This window comes from Podarcis gaigeae (assembly GCF_964106915.1).
Source record: "Podarcis gaigeae genome assembly, chromosome: 1".
Lineage (NCBI taxonomy): Eukaryota > Metazoa > Chordata > Lepidosauria > Squamata > Lacertidae > Podarcis > Podarcis gaigeae.
The window spans coordinates 110,251,989-110,270,391 of NC_139678.1; the positions used below are offsets into that span (position 1 = coordinate 110,251,989).

At 43.7% G+C, this 18,403-nt stretch overlaps 1 protein-coding gene across 2 annotated transcripts in view; it reads left to right on the top strand.

The window, feature by feature from the left end:
- Positions 1–18,403, top strand: part of B3GALT1 (beta-1,3-galactosyltransferase 1) — a 333,237-nt gene that overhangs the window by 306,150 nt on the left and 8,684 nt on the right. The window lies entirely within an intron of this gene.

The window sequence follows — 18,403 nt, forward strand, 5'->3', positions numbered from 1 at the left end:
TAATTCAGAGCCCTGTGGAGGGGTAGGGAACTCAGCTTCCAGGTAAAAAAATCCAACACATGAAGAGCACATTTGACTCTGGCCCATGTTGGCCCTGCCTCTGTCCCCCACCACATCACACCACTAGGCTGCCAGACTCTGCCTCTTGTCCCACCCACTCCTGCACAGGAGGGCCCCTATCCTTTTTCAACCATGGAATATTGCGGCTTGCGTCTGTTCTTCTCAAATACACAAGCGCCTTGAAAAAAAGGGGGGGAAGCATCTATTTGGAGCAAGGTCAACCAAGAGTTAATTGTATCCCACATTCAGCCTGTGTTTCTATTTTGTTTTTCCTTGTGTTTTTTGGAGGCTCAGCTGCTCTGGATTCAAACCCATAACTATATTAAATCGATGTATTATAATTTGCATATCTGGTGCTACCTTTCTGCCTCCGTTCATTATAGATATGGGCTTCAGGCCTGGAAGGCTTTGGGGTGGGGGGGGGGTGTTTCATTTTTCTCCTTGAGTACCGCTTAATTTGTGCAATTATTTTTTCCACGGTGCACATGCCACATATTGACATGTGCCTTTTAAAGAGAATACAGTTGCTTCTGATTAAGCCACTGTTCCTAAGAATAGAATGGATTCCCACCCCCACTCCCGGTCATCTCCACTGTGGAATGCCAATGACACTTTGCATACAAATCTATTTAGCTTCTCCAATAAAGAGACTGACAGATGAACCCAAGTCCCTCTTCAGGAATGCTGCGTAGAAGCTGCAGTTAGTTCCCTCCTCCCACAAATTAAATGATGGTGCACCGTTCGCCATTGTGCTTTCCAAAGCAAATCAAGCCCCATGATTCAGAAATATGGGCATGCAAAAGTGATCTCCCTTTGTGCTGTCTGTCTTTAGTTAGTTAGTTAGTTAGTTAGTTAGTTAGTTATTCATTTATTCATTCATTCATTCATACCCTGCCCATCTGGCTGGGTTTCCCCAGCCACTCTGGGTGGCTCCCAACAGAATATTAAAAACATAATAAAACATCAAACATTAAAAACTTCCATAGACAGGGCTACTTTCATATGTCTTCTAAAAGTAAGATAGTTGTTTATTTCCTTGACATCTGATGGGAGGGCATTCCACAGGGCGGGTGCCGCTACCGAGAAGGTCCTCTGCCTGGTTCCCTGTAACCTCACTTCTCACAGGGAGGGAACCACCAGAAGGCCCTTGGCACTGGACCTCAGTGTCTGGGCTGAACGATGGGGGTGGAGGCACTCCTTCTGGTATTGTAAAGGTAAAGGGACCCCTGACCATTAGGTCCAGTCGTGGCCGACTCTGGGGTTGCGGTGCTCATCTCGTTTAATTGGCTGAGGGAGCCGGCGTACAGCTTCCGGGTCATGTGGCCGGCATGACTAAGCCGCTTCTGGCGAACCAGAGCAGCACACGGAAATGCAGTTTACCTTCCCACTGGAGCGGTACCTATTTATCTACTTGCACTTTGACATGCTTTCGAATTGCTAGGTAGGCAGGAGCAGGAACTGAGCGACGAGAGCTCACCTTGTCGCAGGGATTCGAACCACCGACCTTCTGATCGGCAAGTCCTAGGCTCTGTGGTTTAACTCATAGCACCACCTGCATCCCCTCCTTCAGGTATACTGGGCCATATATACCATATGCAGGGATATATGGGTTTCTGGCTGCATTTCTCAGCCTGATGGCTATGTGGAACTGCCAGCTCTGCTGGCGATGGTCACCTGAATCAGAGGAAAAAGTGAGTCCAACCTGATGCACTGATCGGAAGGGAAATTGAGTCAATCATGTTAGTGCTGTGTGCACAGTTCCAAATCTAGCGTGAGGAGGCACATGCCACCTCTGAGTGCTGGATACAAGCATTCTTCCATTTCAAAGAACTGCCTACGCAGCATCCTGAGTGGACGGCTGCTTTTTTGTTCACAGTGGGTCACAGCACACAGAGATAAATGTTATTTGTCTGGATTTGTCTGGTGGGTTTTATTTCACACTTGCCAGGGGTTACTATTCAGCATTATTTCTCGATTGCTGGATTTATATATACTTCGGAGCTCTGCAGGGGACTGACTTTTTTTGCGGGGAAACCAAAGTTATCATTACACACAACATGGTTTTAAGAGGGCAGCATTATGAAAACAATCGAGCCGTCTGTCATTTGAGATATCTGCCAGTTATTTATATACAATACTAATCTATAAAATGCAACAAATCCAATTGTCAGTCGAGATGTCTGCCAATAATATATGACAAGTTTTAATGTTTAGTTATTAGAATGGTTCCTAATGCTAATTAAAGGCAGGTCTTTTCTGCGTAGTCTGATGGATGATTTGTGTGATTGATTGCCTTCCCTGAAAGAAATGTCTAGTCTGACCTTCTGCAGCTGGATGCTGCCTAGATGCTGTTGGACTCCAGTTCCAAGCAGGAATGTCATGGAATGGCAGAGGAATGATGGGAAGAACATGCAGAAACTGCCTTCTTGACAGTTTGACCCACTATTGATCTCATCTGCTCAATCTGCCAGATCCTGAACAGCCAAGGGTTTGAGACCCATTGGCTACCCTCACCTGCCTTAGCATTTTCACAACAGCTCTCCAGAGTAAGATGCCAATCACATTTTTATAAATAAATGAAGCAGAATCAGCCACTTGCCCCAGGCCACTCAAATGAAACTTGAAACCATTGTCAACCTTAGACCTTAGACCTTTCTTTTCTTTACCGTGAAAACCTTTTGTGGTAAATCTATTCTGTGAGTATTATATTGTTGCAGATTTGGGAGAGGGGACCCCCAAAACTCTATAAAATAATAAATGCTAGGATTCTGATTATTTGGGATGTGAAGGGAGAAATACCAGCTGCAGAGGAATCCCTGGGCTGGCTTATGCAAACCAGCCTGGCTGGTTTAGTGAAGAGCAAGTCTATTAACATGACAAAAGGTATTAATGGGCCATCCGAGAATCCTTTGGCCTAGGGAGTCAGATGCTACCAGTGTGATGGGTGTGTGTTTGAGGTGACAGGAAAAGGGAGTTTCAAGCAAAGGTTTCTGGGAAGAAGAAGGAAGAAGGTCTGGGATTCATATTTGGGGAGGTTGGCTGTAGGCTGGCTGGGAGAGAGGCCTTGGACTCCATGGCTGCACTTCTGTGAGGGTACAAGCCCCTCTTGAAAGGACCATGCTGTAAGATCTGGACTCGCTCCATGCATATTTCTTAAAGCCACAACTGTCTCCACTGTGTCTTCCATTCTCCAAAGGATACAGACCCTGGGTGAGTGCCGGAAACCCCATGGGCTCTTGCCACTGCTCGGCAGAGAGAGGCAGGCACCCGACTTTTGTAAGAATATGTTATTGTTTTTTACATGTTTCCTTTCTCTGCTAGAGAAAAAAAGAAGTAGTCCTGGATCTTCATCTGGCAAGTTTTCTTCCCAATACAGCTTAGCTTCTCATGTTATATTTGATTTACAGCATGACATTGCAGGAGAAAACTTTGTGTGGCTGGGTAGCAATTTGGAGGAGCATTAATAACTTTTCAAGTACATTTTCCTTGAGCCCTTTCAGAACAAGAGCTACTGAACCCCTGAGAAACACAACTAGGCAGGACTGCTGAGTACAGCTTCGTACTGCCCTAGGAGCGGTTTTCTTTAACAATTGGTTGCATTGTACTTTCTTTTCTTTTCACTTGGCCATTCAGAAGGCAGACCAAATTATTCTGCTCGCTGTGTCCTGAGCCAAAGGTTGTTGCTTTCTGCTACCGAGATTCTAAAGGTGTGTGTGCCTTCCACGATGCCAAGAGAGCCAGAGGAACTAATGTAATCACAGTGGCTTGTTATATGATGGAAGGCGCTCATACATCATTGCAAATACTATCACAGCAGATTGGCACTTTATGATGTACAAATAGAACCATCTGATGCTCCATCCATAGCCTCTGTTCAGGCGTTCATATTATCCATATATTAAGCAAGTGCACAAGAGACAGGAGAGATATGCGGCCAAGTCCCTCTCCTTCCAGCATGTCCTCTTTGTCAGGTTATCAGCCCTCCATGGGTAGAGGGTAGAGGTCTGAAGCAAGGACCTTCTCATACTTAATGGAGGCTCCCCACACATTTTAGAACCCCAGAAGATTGGGGTTCCAAAATGCACAGGAAGCCTCCATGAGTCCAAGGGGCTTTCCACTTCCAACAGTCATCCTCCACAAATTGGTGAAAGATGCGAATCCCAGTCTAATTCCGCCTCTCGCCATATTCTTGTCCTTGTGGGCAACAGAGGGGTCATGCGGTGGTCGAGCCTCTTCTAAATCCAGCCCTCAGTCATCAGGGTGTTCCAGTTGCTTTAGAAAGCGTGAGAGCTCAAAGTGCCAGATGTACGCACGCTTTGGCCAAGAAGCCTGGTCCGCTAACTCCAAGGTGCATGACTGAAGGCATTTATGTACCACACATCTGCCAGGACTAAGTACATATCCCGCAAGTGTTCTGGAAAAAATAGGAACATCCAGTTTTTTCCCATGAGAGCACGGTGGTCATTTTGGTCATTGATCTCACGTGATTTCGTGCTGAGATGTTGCCCAGGAAAAAAAACCCTGCTTTTTCAGGGTTGTGATCTGACATGGCACCCTAAAACATGTGTTTTGGGACACCATGAAAGCACAGCCCTGAGAAAGTGTGTCTTTTGGGCTCTCTGATCTCATACAAGTCACAAAGACGCGTCTCCCGATTTTGGGACTCAACATGTTAGAGGGTATGTCAGTGCTGACACCCAAAAGACTATTTAAAGGTAAGAGAACCTTGGTTTAGCCCATTGTTCCAGTCACTACTAGGTGGGCATCTGTTTTGGGCTTCAGGGCAAAAGCTGCGTTTTCAATGAGATGTCTCCTAGAAACTCCCTTACTTCTGAGAATGTTGCCTCCTTTGAGTTTTCATTCTGTTTCTCCATTTAGTGCCTTTTTACTCATTCGTAGAGCTTTGTTCTCTTCCACTAAATGACCTCAGTTCAAATATTGAATATGGTGGCTACACAATGATGTCACTGTAAGGCACCACTTCCTGCATTGGCCGAGTCACATGGGTCATCTCGGCCAATCAGATCCTCATTATCTTCATCTCTGTCATCATAGTACCGCCCACTGTTGAAAGGAACTGTGCTTTTTGATCATGGACACAGCTCTTGCTGTTCCAGGTCAGCCCTAATGGTCATATGTTCTATTGCTTTAAGATTAGCAAAAAACCAGCTACAAGGCCAATCATCACATAGCAAAAAAATGAGGCTTTTCTTTTCTAGGAAGAAGCAAACCTTAAGCTAAAAAAACAACAACCACAAAGCAACCACACAAACATTGTTTTCTGAGTGGGTGGAAGTAGAGTTGTGAACTAGTTACAAAACTCCAATGTTCCAAGATGTGCAACTGTTTCAAAAGAACTAAATTAGCAGCTTATATAAGAAGATTGCAATTGGCACTTACATGACTCTTCCTGAGTGGCTATGGAATCGCTCCCACTGCTGAACATAGAAAATAAAAATAAGCTCCTTTTACTTTTCTTTCTGTGCTGTGAACTCACTCACTCTTGTCCTGCCTCCCTAGATGTTAAACAAAGTAGCAGATGGTGTGTTCCTACAAAGTGCATATGCACTGCCACAAATGGAAAAAACATAAATTTGTTTACAACAAAAAATACAGAATGCCAGAAATTGCATTTGGGGGAACAGAGAGAAAGAAGGAAATGAATGCTGTAGTATCAGATTTGCTCAGTAGTAGGTAAGAGGGAGTGGAGAAGGGAGCAGGAATGTGATGCTCACCTCACCCACACCATTGCCAGGCACCATTTGGCATGTTCACTGACCTCTCTGCGCATAGGGTTGAAAGGATGCCCAAACTTCAAAATAGGTACCCAAAATAAAATCAAGCAGAGCACAGCTATTATTCTGTTCTTTACTTAATCTGCTATGGAGAATGGCAGGTTGTTCACCACACTTTCTTCCATCAGTTTACCTGGCATATCCTAGTTGTAGCTGTCAAAGCTTAGGTAACATTGCCACCACTTTCTGAGTTATTAGGGTTCACATCCAAACCAGCTGGTAACCTTAATAAGCCACATGGCAGCTGCATAAGGCTCTCCAGCTCTTGCTTTTATATTACTTGCCAACTTTCCTCCAGGAACTGGAATAAGGCGACCCTGTTATTTTAGCAGAACAGCAGACTTTTGGGCAAAGTCAGTGTGTTGCAATTCAAATCCAACAAGAAGCATTCTTGTTGATTGTACAGGATCAGAAAGGAAGGTATCATATAAGAAAAGAAAATAGTAGCTGTTTGACAGGGGGATGGAATAACAGAACGGTCGTGTTGGAAAGTACCCCGGGGGGTCATCTAATCCAAACCCCTGCAATGCAGGAATATTCAGCCATCCCATGCAGGGACCAAACCTGCAACCTTGGCATTATCAGCAGCACACTCAGCTGTACATCTGCAAATATAATGTTTTGTGTGCATTATACAAATGTGACATTAGATGGCGATGGTGAGTTTATGGCAAATTCAATTTTTTTAAAGCATTTTCGCCGAGATTTTTATATGTGTCTAGATTCCACCCAACTGTGCTATCCTAAATGCCCTCCCTTGGGAGGTTGTGGACTCTCCTTCGTGGGAGGTTTTAAAGCAGAGGTTGGGTGGCCATCTGTCATGGGTGCTTTAGTTGTGATTCCTGCATTGCAGGGGTTGGGATGGATGACCCTCAGGGTCCCTTCCAACTCTATGATTCTAACAAACTTCTCTTACAATGAGAATGGGTTTGCATAATCAGCTTGGTTGCAGCACCAGTTCTAGGTGTTTTCTTACGCATCGTATATATTTAGTGAGACCACAAAGCACTACCACTTGAACATTTAGCATAGCAGAGAGTTGGTGGTAAGCCATAATAGCTTTCCCACACACACTGTTGCAACTTGTGCCAGGGGGGTGTGTGAAAAGAGATTTGGATTATGCCCTTTAAAGTATGTTCATTTTCCAAACTGCAATTCTGTGTGTGTGTGTGTGTGTGTGTGTGTGCGCACGCGCACGCGTACACACACAAACACACACACACACATAAACACATGTGAGTGAGGTTTGGAAGAAGGATGGTATATGAATGCCTTAACCCACATTCAGGCCCACACAATTTCCAACAGTGCGAAAAGGCTTAATGTTACCATACATGTGGGTCATAACATTCCACAGACCGCAATGAAAATTATTATTTGTTTATGTAAAGCAATCTTACCCCACTTTTTCTGGGGGGGAAAACCCAAACAAAACAGAGAAACCAAAAGGCTCCCAGGGTTAGGGGTGGGGGTGAATTTTGTTTTCCTTCGCCGTTTAATGAGAATTCACACTTTTCAAACCAATCCTCAAAGCAAAACACATTAATCCTACCAGATTTGGCACATCTCTGAATTTTGCAGTGCAGTTCTGCAGCCGAACAGTGTGTACAAAATTGTATATATTAGGGGGAAATTCTGTTTTATGAGTGAAAGTCTTGTGTGGTAGCAGAACAGGAACACTGAAACCCACCCACTGTTGAAAGAGAGAGTACATTTCCTTCTATAATTATAATTATATTCTGTAATTATATTGTTCATATTTTCCCCAATATGCAGGAAGCGTGGAACGAAACAGCCACTCTCTCACACATACATACATACAAACAAACAAACAAACACATATTCACTTTCCTGCCTGAACTCAGAAGTGCTACTCTGAATAATGTCTCCCAACACCACCCCAGCCGCAATATGAACTGCCATACCAGTTGGCTTTAGCAGCTGTTCTGCCGAATTGTGTGTCACTTTTGCCTCAGGCTGCTCTTCGTGTCAGAGAAATGAATAGTTAGAAAGAACAGGTTCAAGGGACACAAGAGGTGCAGGGGAGGGTGAGCAGACAGACCTTTTGTTCCAAGACAGCTCTCAGATTAAAATTGTGATGGAAGCATCCTAGGCATGACAGAAAGAGGCCAAAGAATAGCGGAGGTGAGATGTTCAGAGTTCAAGAGGCTCCCCGTTGAGCCCACGCACGGGGGGCTTCTTTCTGAGCAGCTCCGGGTTCGAGATCATTATAGCCGAGCCACTGCTGTTTGAGCAGATGTACTTGGCTGCCCTCAGAGCTTAGTAAATTACTCAGGAAAGGCTACTCCATCCCAGAATGGAGGGTGAATGTATTGTCTCGATACATTTCCTCGAGAATGGCTCTCTAGGAAAAGCACTCTGCTGAATTTCCCCACCTCTAAGGGAGGTATTTTGGTCTAGTAGATTTTATTACTTTCCTGCCAGCCTCAGAGATGCTCAGCTAGCTAATATTTTTAAAGCCCTTGCCATTTCCCCCAAAGGAAGGCACTATTAAAGTATTAAGCGAGAGATGCAAATTGCATTGGCAGCTCTGCGCCTCTTAAGGACCAGCTCTGAATGTGGACACAACACACCAGCGTCGTCGTCCCCCCCCCCCACTTGTTGTGGATGTAATGTATGCATTGATTTAATTTATCCCCCATCTTTCGGCAAATTCCCAGAGCAGCTTACAGGAACTTAACATTAACAGTAAAACAAATTAAAATAAAAACAAGACCGCCAGGACACCGTAATGTAAGAGAGCAGTACAAAAGCAGTCCATGGAATTAAAAAAACAAAAAAAAGCACAGCAAGCTGGGTAAGAACGTAAGAGCCCTGGTCTCCAACCAGGGGCCCGTGAGGAGGCCTCAAGCAGGACCTGAGTGCAAGAGCACTCTCCTCACCTGCACAAAGGACTGAAAAGCCTTGGAAGGTAAAAGACAATACAAATTTGCATTGATAAAAGACAACTGTCAAAGTTGTTTCTCACCTTCCTAGGCCATTAAAATATGGGCCAACTCACATAAAGATTCCCTGCTTGTCTCCAGGGAAGGTAATTCCCCAAGCAACTTATGAATATAAAAGCAAACATAAAGACAACAGCAATCCAACCATTATAAACACAAATCACCAAACCAAGAATAGCAGCAAACAAACCCTGAACACAAAGAGTAGCATCACAATCCTAGAATCATAAAGTTGGAAAGGGATCATTGGGATCATCTCGTCCAACCCCCTGCAATGCAGGAATCTTTTGCCCAACGTGGGACTTGAACCCACAACCCTGAGATTAACAGACTTGTGCTCTGCCAACTGAGCTATCCCCATTAAACAGCATTTGTTGTCCAAACTTGGACCTGTGGCACCACCACCGTTTTGTGGGAGAGATTCCATCACATATCAGAACTTTAGGTTTTCACATTTGAAGCAGATCAAAGGACCCTGCCTCCCTAGCAAAACAAATCCATTTTTTTAAAGCATTCTGTGGTTGGGAAGTGTTGGGGAAATGCATTGAAAAGTTTGGGTTGAATGACTCAACACTTTATCTTTTCCCATTGCTTTCCCCCAGGGGGAACCACTCTTTAGCACTCAATTGGAGCAAACAGCAGTTCAGGTTTCCCCCAAATTGCCATTTGTTCCTATCTATTACTAAAGAGCACAATTTCCTTTGGAAAGGAGTGGGGCAAGGGGGAAACAACTTAGCCCCTTTCCTAGGAAGTGCGGGTCAAGTGGGGAATTGTACAGACTTGCTATTTCTAAGGACAGCACAAGCAGAAGTGTGGGCAAGCCCTAAAGAAAAGATGTATAATAAACGCCCCACAAGCAGATCAGAATGAATGTGGGAGAAATGCTTATTCACCTATACCTGTCCCGCAAGCAAATCAGAATGGATACTCAATAAAGACTGGATAGAGTCTAACCTCCGCATAAACCTTGTGCAAGCGAATCAGGATGAATGCTCAGTAATGGACAGAGCTGCCACCAGATTTCATCTAAAAAACACCCCCAAAGGTAAAGTCAGCATCTGCTGCTCAGAAAAGACAATTACAGAATCCTGAGGGAACCAAATTACATTAGAGGAAATTCCCATTGGAGGTGCCGCACATTGCTTGCTGGGAATCATGGCAAGTATTAATACAGGTTGTTAGTCAACGTGGCTCCATGCTAACATTGGGTGCCCACTGTAAGTCTATCGCTGGTGGTGAGGTCTCTCTTGGTTCAATGTGCATAGCTGATAGGACCAGCCAAGACTAGTCTTGCCACCACAAGTCACCTGACACCAGGTCCGTCAGAGCAAATGGAGCATTGCCTCACCAACCACAGTCTGCCCTTAGTCTTCCTGCCTTATTACTTACACCCAGTCCAGCAGCTAGCACAGACTTTCAATACCCTCCTTTTAAGTCTCAGTGTTGCCATTTTGGAACTTAGCAGTGGGGAGGATGGGGGTGAAACAAGAGATTAGCTGATTCTGCCTGTGGTGGGCTCTGGCTCTGCCACCTGTTGGCCTCCCTGCCTTCCACCCCACCAGTTTTAGCCACTGCTGTTTTTCTAGGAAAAGATGATGAAACTCACCATGGACACCTCCCTTGTTCTCTTAGAGTGGCGATGGTGCCCACCTGAGAGGTGCCGGAACTGAGTGCTGGAGAGTTCCAGCTGAAAAAAGCCTTTGTTCCACCAAGCATCACAGCCTTATACAAGTGTCTGGAATTAGTTTGTAGTTTCCTGCTTTGAAAATCCTAAGAATTTGGGGAAAACCCAAAAGTGGTTGCTGGGGCTGAGGGGGGTAAGACCTAGACATGAACGTGCTGGGATCAAATCTCAGGGCAGTCATGCCTTCGTTGGTAGCCTTGGCCAGTTTAGGGGAGTTTCACACATGTGCTTTAGTGAGTGCGCATGTGGGTGAAAGAGAAGAATAGGACATTAATGGTAACACTTCCATATTATAAGGAATGTACTCTGCATACTTCCCTGGTGTTCCAGCGCAAATAAACTCTGAGATACACACATTTTATTCCTCCTCTGTTGAAGCTTGCAGTTCCATTAGTCCACAGTTACACTGCTTTGTATGGGGAAAGGCACTAAGCCCAACTGCACCTGCCTCATCCCACTAGGGATCCAAAAGGTTACGGGCAGAATATTCTGAAACCTCCAATTAGATTGGGATGCAGGGATTGCCTGGCTCATGCTCCTCTAGCGGGAGTGTGATGGGGGAGAAAATGCAAGTATAATGTGCAGGCTGCCTAATGAGGATGTGGGAGAGAAACCCCACTTTCATACCTTGCTGAAGAAACAATTCACAGTATGGAAAGGCAGAGCACATGGGATTACCCAGGGGATTTTGTTGAACAGGGAGCAACAACTGCAATAAACCAAATGATGCAGATGCAAAGGAAGGAAGGAAGGAAGGAAGGAAGGAAGGAAGGAAGGAAGGAAGGAAGGAAGGAAGGAAGGAAGATGATAGAGATAGATAGATGATAGATAGATGATAGATAGATGATAGATATAGATAGATAAGATAGATGATAGATATAGATAGATAGATGATAGATAGATAGATGATAGATGATAGATAGATGATAGATAGATAGATAGATAGATAGATAGATAGATAGATAGATAGATAGATAGATGATAGATAGATAGATAGATGATAGATAGATGATAGATGATAGATGATAGATAGATAGATAGATAGATAGATAGATAGATAGATAGATAGATAGATAGATATAGATAGATAGATGATAGATAGATGATAGATAGATAGATGATAGATAGATTAGATTAAAGGTCTGGACTAGCATGTTTGACCAGAGGTTCCAGCACTCCAGGAACTTTATGCACCTCAAATAAAAACACAAGAACATCTACTAGAGGTAATTCTAATGATGCTGAGAAAGAAATAAGAGACCGAGCAAGAAGTCTGAATCCTCTCATTGTTGCATTTAGGTTATCAGCAGCACCCTGGTTTTCGGGCACAAGGGGTTGTGGCCTCTGTGATAGCTAATGGGTGGAGGAAGAGTCAAAACGCTCAGGTTGTTTATCTTCACATAAACTTACAGAGCAATTCCCTCTCTTGGACTGGACTTTCAAAAGAAGAATGTGGTAGTGGCTGGAGCTAAAACTCCACCCATTAGTTTGTTCTTGTGGTTCCTTTCATTCTCCTCTGCAGTTGCATGTTGGGCTGTTCATCAACAAACAGCCTCTTGCTCCAGGCCTACCAAAGTGAGCAGCTCTGCCTTATTTTCAATAAGAACTTAACAAAGATGTCAGAACTTCCCCATTCAAAGTAATAAGTGGACCCATCAAGCTCGTTCTTGCATAGCTGTTCCTCTTAAACACATCTGAACCTAGTTTCCGTCTTCTGTTCTTAGATTTAACAGCTACCCTGACAGCGGTTGTAAATTCCGTTAATCAGCCAGCTGTGCATTTAAGTAGATGCATATTTTTGCCTAAAGCGTGTCATTTTTAACTAGCATACCATATTTCCTGCACACAGACCTAGGAACAAAATTCTGCAATGAATGAGAATTACGATTTGGAGTTTTCTGTTGGGAAAAAAGAACCTTTTTTCTGGAGTGGCTTGCAGGACTTTTTTAATATCGCTGCTATGGAAACAGGAGACAGAAATACTCATGTAGCACTTTCTACCTTAGACCCCTTGGTAACTTCTATTTTATGCTTTACATTTTAAACACTTACAATTTAAAGACATGTGCCCTGATCCAGCAGGCGAGAACACAAGGGTGCCGTGCATACATTTTCCCAAACTGAGATACTTGCTCCAGATGTTGGGTCCTAATGCATCTAGGCCTACTGTTGGAGGTGGTTCGATATGGTCAGTCATCTGCTTATGGGAGGAGAGGAGGAGGACAAAATCCAGACCTCTGTTACCCACCCACCCCAGCCAATTTCAAAGTGGGGGTGAACTATATAGGTGTTTCACCTACCACCACCCTCTTGGGTGTAACTGAAACAGGCTGGGACTGGGAAATGGCTGGAACTGAAGAGGCAGAAGACTCCAAGAGACTCTCCTCTGAATGTCCTGAGGTGAGGCAGATGGCAACTGGAGATGGCGGCCATCTTGTGTAGTTTTCTGAGGAATGTTCTCCCCATCTGCCCTTGATGTCATTTTCATAACATCCAAAAAGACCATTTCTGTTTTCTACCAACCTTTAAATCGTTTCAAGCTGCTTTCAAAACAACAACAATAATATTTTACCTGCGGTTTTTGTAGTTTTCTGATCTTTGGTGCCAGGAGTGGGGACCCTGTGGCCTTCCAGATGTTGTTGGACTACAGCTCCCATCATCCTTGACCACCAGCCATGCTAGCTGGTGCTGATGGGAGGTGGAGTACTCCAACATCTGGGCGATCCACATCACTGTTCTATGCTGACCATATTCTCTTTTCTTTTTTTGAAATTGGGAGTCAAACCAAGGACACTTAGGTGACAGAGGGCAGAACAAAGACCAAATAAAGAAGCAACCTTTCAGGTTGCCTCAAATGTGCAATGTTTTCACTGGAGTCAGTGTTGGTCGTTTGCTCCCCATCAGAGGTTAAGGAAAGTGATGAGAATGTTGTGCATCTCAGGGGAGTGAGTGATGCCTTGTGGACCCTTCTGCATATAAAGCTCACATCAGAAGATCCTGCAGGATCAGGCCAATGGCCCATCTAGTCCAGCATTCTGTTCACACAGTGGCTGAACATTTGCTGCAGCGAAACCAGCAAGCAGAATTCACACATCTAGTCGGCCTGAGTAAGTTCATGTTCATGATTAAGGAACACAGCTTGCAGGTTAGAAATCGTTTCCAGGTAGGAATCGGCATATTAAAATTTTATTTAGAAATTAGGGTGGGGTGGAGAGAGAGAGAGAGCACTCAGTCATGTTGTGATGGGCACGTTCCCTGTATAGCTTATGTCTGCTTTTATTTGTGGTGGGTAACTGGAAGTTTAGAGACCTTGTGTTATATATCTTCAGTAGGTTCCAGAATTATGTTGATAAAAAGCTGTAATTACACGTCACAATTTTAAACATTATAAAATATTTTGCTGCTTCGTATCTATTGGCACTTAAAATGTTTACATCTATAACACATCATTTCTTTTAAAAAGCAATTTTTAAAACAAAATCTCTTTTTTGTTACAAAAAAAGGTAGAATTTCAGGTTCCCTGCCTGTTTAGATTATTACACATTCTTGCTGCACATTCATATTGCTGTCCAATTTCCTCTTTATAAATCTAAAACGCAGATGTTTCATTTTCATAAAAAGTCAAAGAGTTCAGTTCCTTCTGCACAATGTCTGGACTGAAAATCCTAATGGGTTGTGAAATGATGGATTAATCACATATTTTAGAATATGAGTCTATGATTGAACAGAGTTTAATCAAAGATGTCTCCTGTAGAAAAGGATCAGTGCTGATGACCTTTATTCTAAGCAATTTTGTCACGTATGTTGCTTCAAACAGAATTCGTTGAAGATTATGATATTCAAAACGGTACATGATTTTTCTATTGTCCCTGAGTCTAGAGAGCCAATTAACATCATTAAATGCCCTCCATGACACCTGCATTGAGATATTATGATTTCCACGATCAATTATTTTCAAAGAATAGAAGTTAATGGGTAAAAAAATTAAGGTGTCTGATTCTTCTATTCATTGCCATTGTTGCATTCATCATACTGAATGCAACTGAAATTCTATTAATAATGAAAATAGTTATTATGGTTTTCTGATTGTTTCTTTATATATAGTAGATTCCTTAGTCCTAAACCAGAATGGACCATTGGCATAAGGTCCGTGCACACAATAGAACTTCTTTTCCTGTCCCCTCCAGTTTCCTGTGCACCCTCAAAAGAAGATTTTGGGGGCACACAGTGGAAGGAGAATCCCATTGCACTAGTGGAACCATGCTGGCAGACTATTAGATGCAAAACATTTCTTCTAGGTTCTCAATTTTCTGCTTATTCAGAAAGTGTGTGAGTGTTTGGCCCTCAACCCCATTTTAGCCTTTGCTCCAATGCAAACTTATCTATTGCACTAAATACACAGCTTCAGGAGTGCCAGCTTGGCCCTGCAACTGTGGGTGCCTGGGCCTGTGGGTGCCATGAGGTGGCCCTGGCACCAAAATGTCTGGGTGCCCGGCCCCTTCATGGGGAATTTTGTGGGTGCTCAGGCACCCAGGTCCACAGGGAGCCAGCACCTATGTGTGGCTTGGAAGGACATCATGGGTGTGTGTTTTTCTGTCTCTGTCTCAAAATAAAAAAAATAAAAGTAAAATATTCATGAAGTGGGGCATTGCTCTTGGGAGAAGTGGTGTTGGCCATTTTTTATTTTATTTTTACAAACAAGGGGGCCTTCTGCATATGTTATTTGTAGTGGTATAGTTGCATACCCTCCAACATTTCTCTGATGAAAATAGGATCGTCCTAAGGAAAAGCAGGACATTCCAAGAGCAAACCAGAAACTAGGATTGCTTCTGAAAATCTGGGACTGTCCCTGGAAAATAGGGACACTTGGAGGATCTGTAGTTGATTTTGGACCCAAAGTTTTTGAAAGGCCTGTCTGCACTTACCAGTTATTGTGGTACAGTGGTACCTCGGGTTAAGAACTTAATTCGTTCTGGAGGTCCGTTCTTAGCCTGAAACTGTTCTTAACTTGAGGTACCACTTTAGCTAATGGGGCCTTCCGCTGCCACCATGCAAATTTCTGTTCTCATCCTGAAGCAAAGTTCTTAACCCGAGGTACTATTTCTGCGTTAGCGGAGTCTGTAACCTGAAGCGTCTGTAACCCGAGGTACCGCTGTATAACTGCTGTCTGTTGTGATGTTTTGAGGAGCGAAATTGTATCTGCAGCTTTGATCACATGCCTTTGTTATCAGAGAGCGAGTGTGGGGTTTTACTTTCCACACAATTGACAAGTTGCGCCCAAGCTGGAAAAAGTTCCAAAACCGAAGTCCTACCCTTTACATACCCTCACATTCCTTCAGCCATTAAATGCTGTAGTTATGAGTTTGCACTTGTGGACAGCCATTTTATTGGGGTTTGTTTGTTTGTTTGTTTGTTTGTTTGTTTGTTTGTTTGTTTTTCGTCTTTAATGCCTAGCATTCAGGAATTCTAATCATGTGGATGTGCAGTATATGAAATTAAAAGAGGAAAATGTGTCTGCCTTAGGTACGTCAAACCTGGTTGCTCTGATGAAAGTTTGTCTGCACCAAAGAATTGATGTCATGGGCAGTACTTTGACTCCCACCACTCTCCTCGGAATTGAACTCTCAAACTGACAACTCACACCAGTCAAATAGAAGTGGCATGAAACAGCTGTCCCCCCAAACCACATCCACCAACCCCCATCCCCTCCTCACCAAAAACCAGAATAATGCCACACACAAAGCCATTCCAGATCTTTCTCGAAGTATCAGATTCTTTTTTGTGGTAGAGAAGGAAAAGCAGGGTTGTGCTGTTGTTTTTTAAGAACACTCTTCTGGAATACTTGCTGAATAATGACATCACATGGCAGCATGCAAAAAATAAATAAAAAACCAACTCCAAAACAGTGAGTGTGCCACTATAAATAGTAAGTGAAGCAAGATCAAAAGTGAGTGATTTTAATAAGACGACAATTAATAAGATGGCACAAATGGCATGGCCAAGAGTAAGGAAGCTGGGATTTGTCAAAATTATTGCCACGGATAATTAGCGCTAAAATGCTAATGAATTTTCTTGATGACTTAAAAATAGAAATGTGGAAAACTGAACTTGGAGTGAAGGGCACTAGAAATACCTGGATAATTTTGTGTGGATAATCTGATGTGTAAGCTCGAAAGCTCTCCTAGAAATTTGCCCAATAAAATTGTTTGTCGTGATAACTTGTTGAGTTATAGGAGGCCGATTCATTATTCAGTTCAGTGAGCTAACACCCCGGACATCGTAAGTATGCTTTCAGATGTTTGAGCCATCATATTAGTATTAGCACCTCTCATCCTGACACAGATTAATTGAAAGCTGTGCTGCTCCGCCAAGAGGCTTCTATATCACCAAGGCCATTGTCACCGCTTCTGAAAGTCACAACCCAGGCTGCCATGCCACAAGCATCTTTATGAACACTACAAGAAAGAATAGGCTTAAGATTAAGACAAGGAGCAGAGAAACAGCTCCTTACTACGATATAATTTAACAGGCTCCGATGGCAATTATTGTCAGTAGCATTATTGCAGAGATAATGAAGAATTCATTAAATAGCATTGAAAGACATCCCTACCCAAAAAAAGAAAGGCGCCGAGGGCTCGTATGGGGGCGAGGGTCCCTGTCTGTTGCTGTGGTAAAGTTTCCATCAAACGAAAAACACTATAGTTGATTTAATAGAGGGAAGGAGGCTCGCTGAGAAAGCTTGGAGGAGAGCATGGCACATACGGGATGAGGAATAATCACAGTGGCTATGGCAACTGAAGGTGAAATGTGTTATTTGCATCAGTTTATAATCTCTCCAGGATGCAATTTCCACGTTACTACCATAGCGGAATGTGATCGATGTAATCACGGGCGACCTATCGCGCAACACGGAATCCGAGGAAGTTCCAAGAACAATTTCTTAAAGGCAGTGAGAGGGGAAATACAAGAGTTAGATGCCTCTGGAACAAATTTCCAAAAAAACATTCCACTCTGAAAGTACGGCACAGAATCGAGGAGGGGGGTGGGCTAACCTAAATTTATATGCAAAGGCTTATAAGCTCAGTGGTAGAGTAGAAGGTCCATGGGTTCAGTACCTGGCATGTCTAGTTGAACTGAGGAGGACCCTGGGAGATCTGAGTGGAAATGTAGAGGTGTTAAAACACCTTTAAGCCTCCACGAGTTCAGTGAGAAAAAGTTCAGCAGAAGCTTAATTAACCAACTTGGGCGGAATCAGATATGGTTTGGGTCTAACATAAGTCAGCAGTGATTAGCTGCTTCCATTGTATTCTGTGGGAGATACTCTAACTTGTATTCAGGGGGAAACTGAAAAAAAGAAGCCAAAAAGTGATCTAAACTTTGGATTTTCCCAAGTTTTCTACAGCTTGTCCCCCGAGCTTGTGGGGCTGGCAGATGTCTGCCCGGCGTGAGGGGCGCTCTGCTTCAGGGCGCCCGCAGGCCGGACAGCAGGCTGCTATCCGCAGCCTAGGGAGGCTTGCGGGAACTCCCACGGGCTCCCCAGGCTTGCTGATAGCTTCCTGAAGCCTGGAGAGCGAAAGGGGTCAGTGCGCACCGACCCCTCTCGCTCTCCAAGCTTCAGCGAAAGCCTGTATTCGCCCCATAGGACATACACAGATTTCCCCTTCCTTTTTGGAGGGGAAAAATTGCGTCCTATAGGGTGAAAAATACGGTATGTGCATACAATATGTGCATGACTACATGTGCATTGCACTGAACCCAGAAGTGACCCAGAAATGTCATAAAGTCGCCATTGAAACATCAGCAAATAGGCAGAGTGGGGTGCTTGCATGATTTTTCAAAGGGTTTCAATTATACGCAATTTCCAATGCATACGATGCCTCGGAATGTAACCCCTGGGT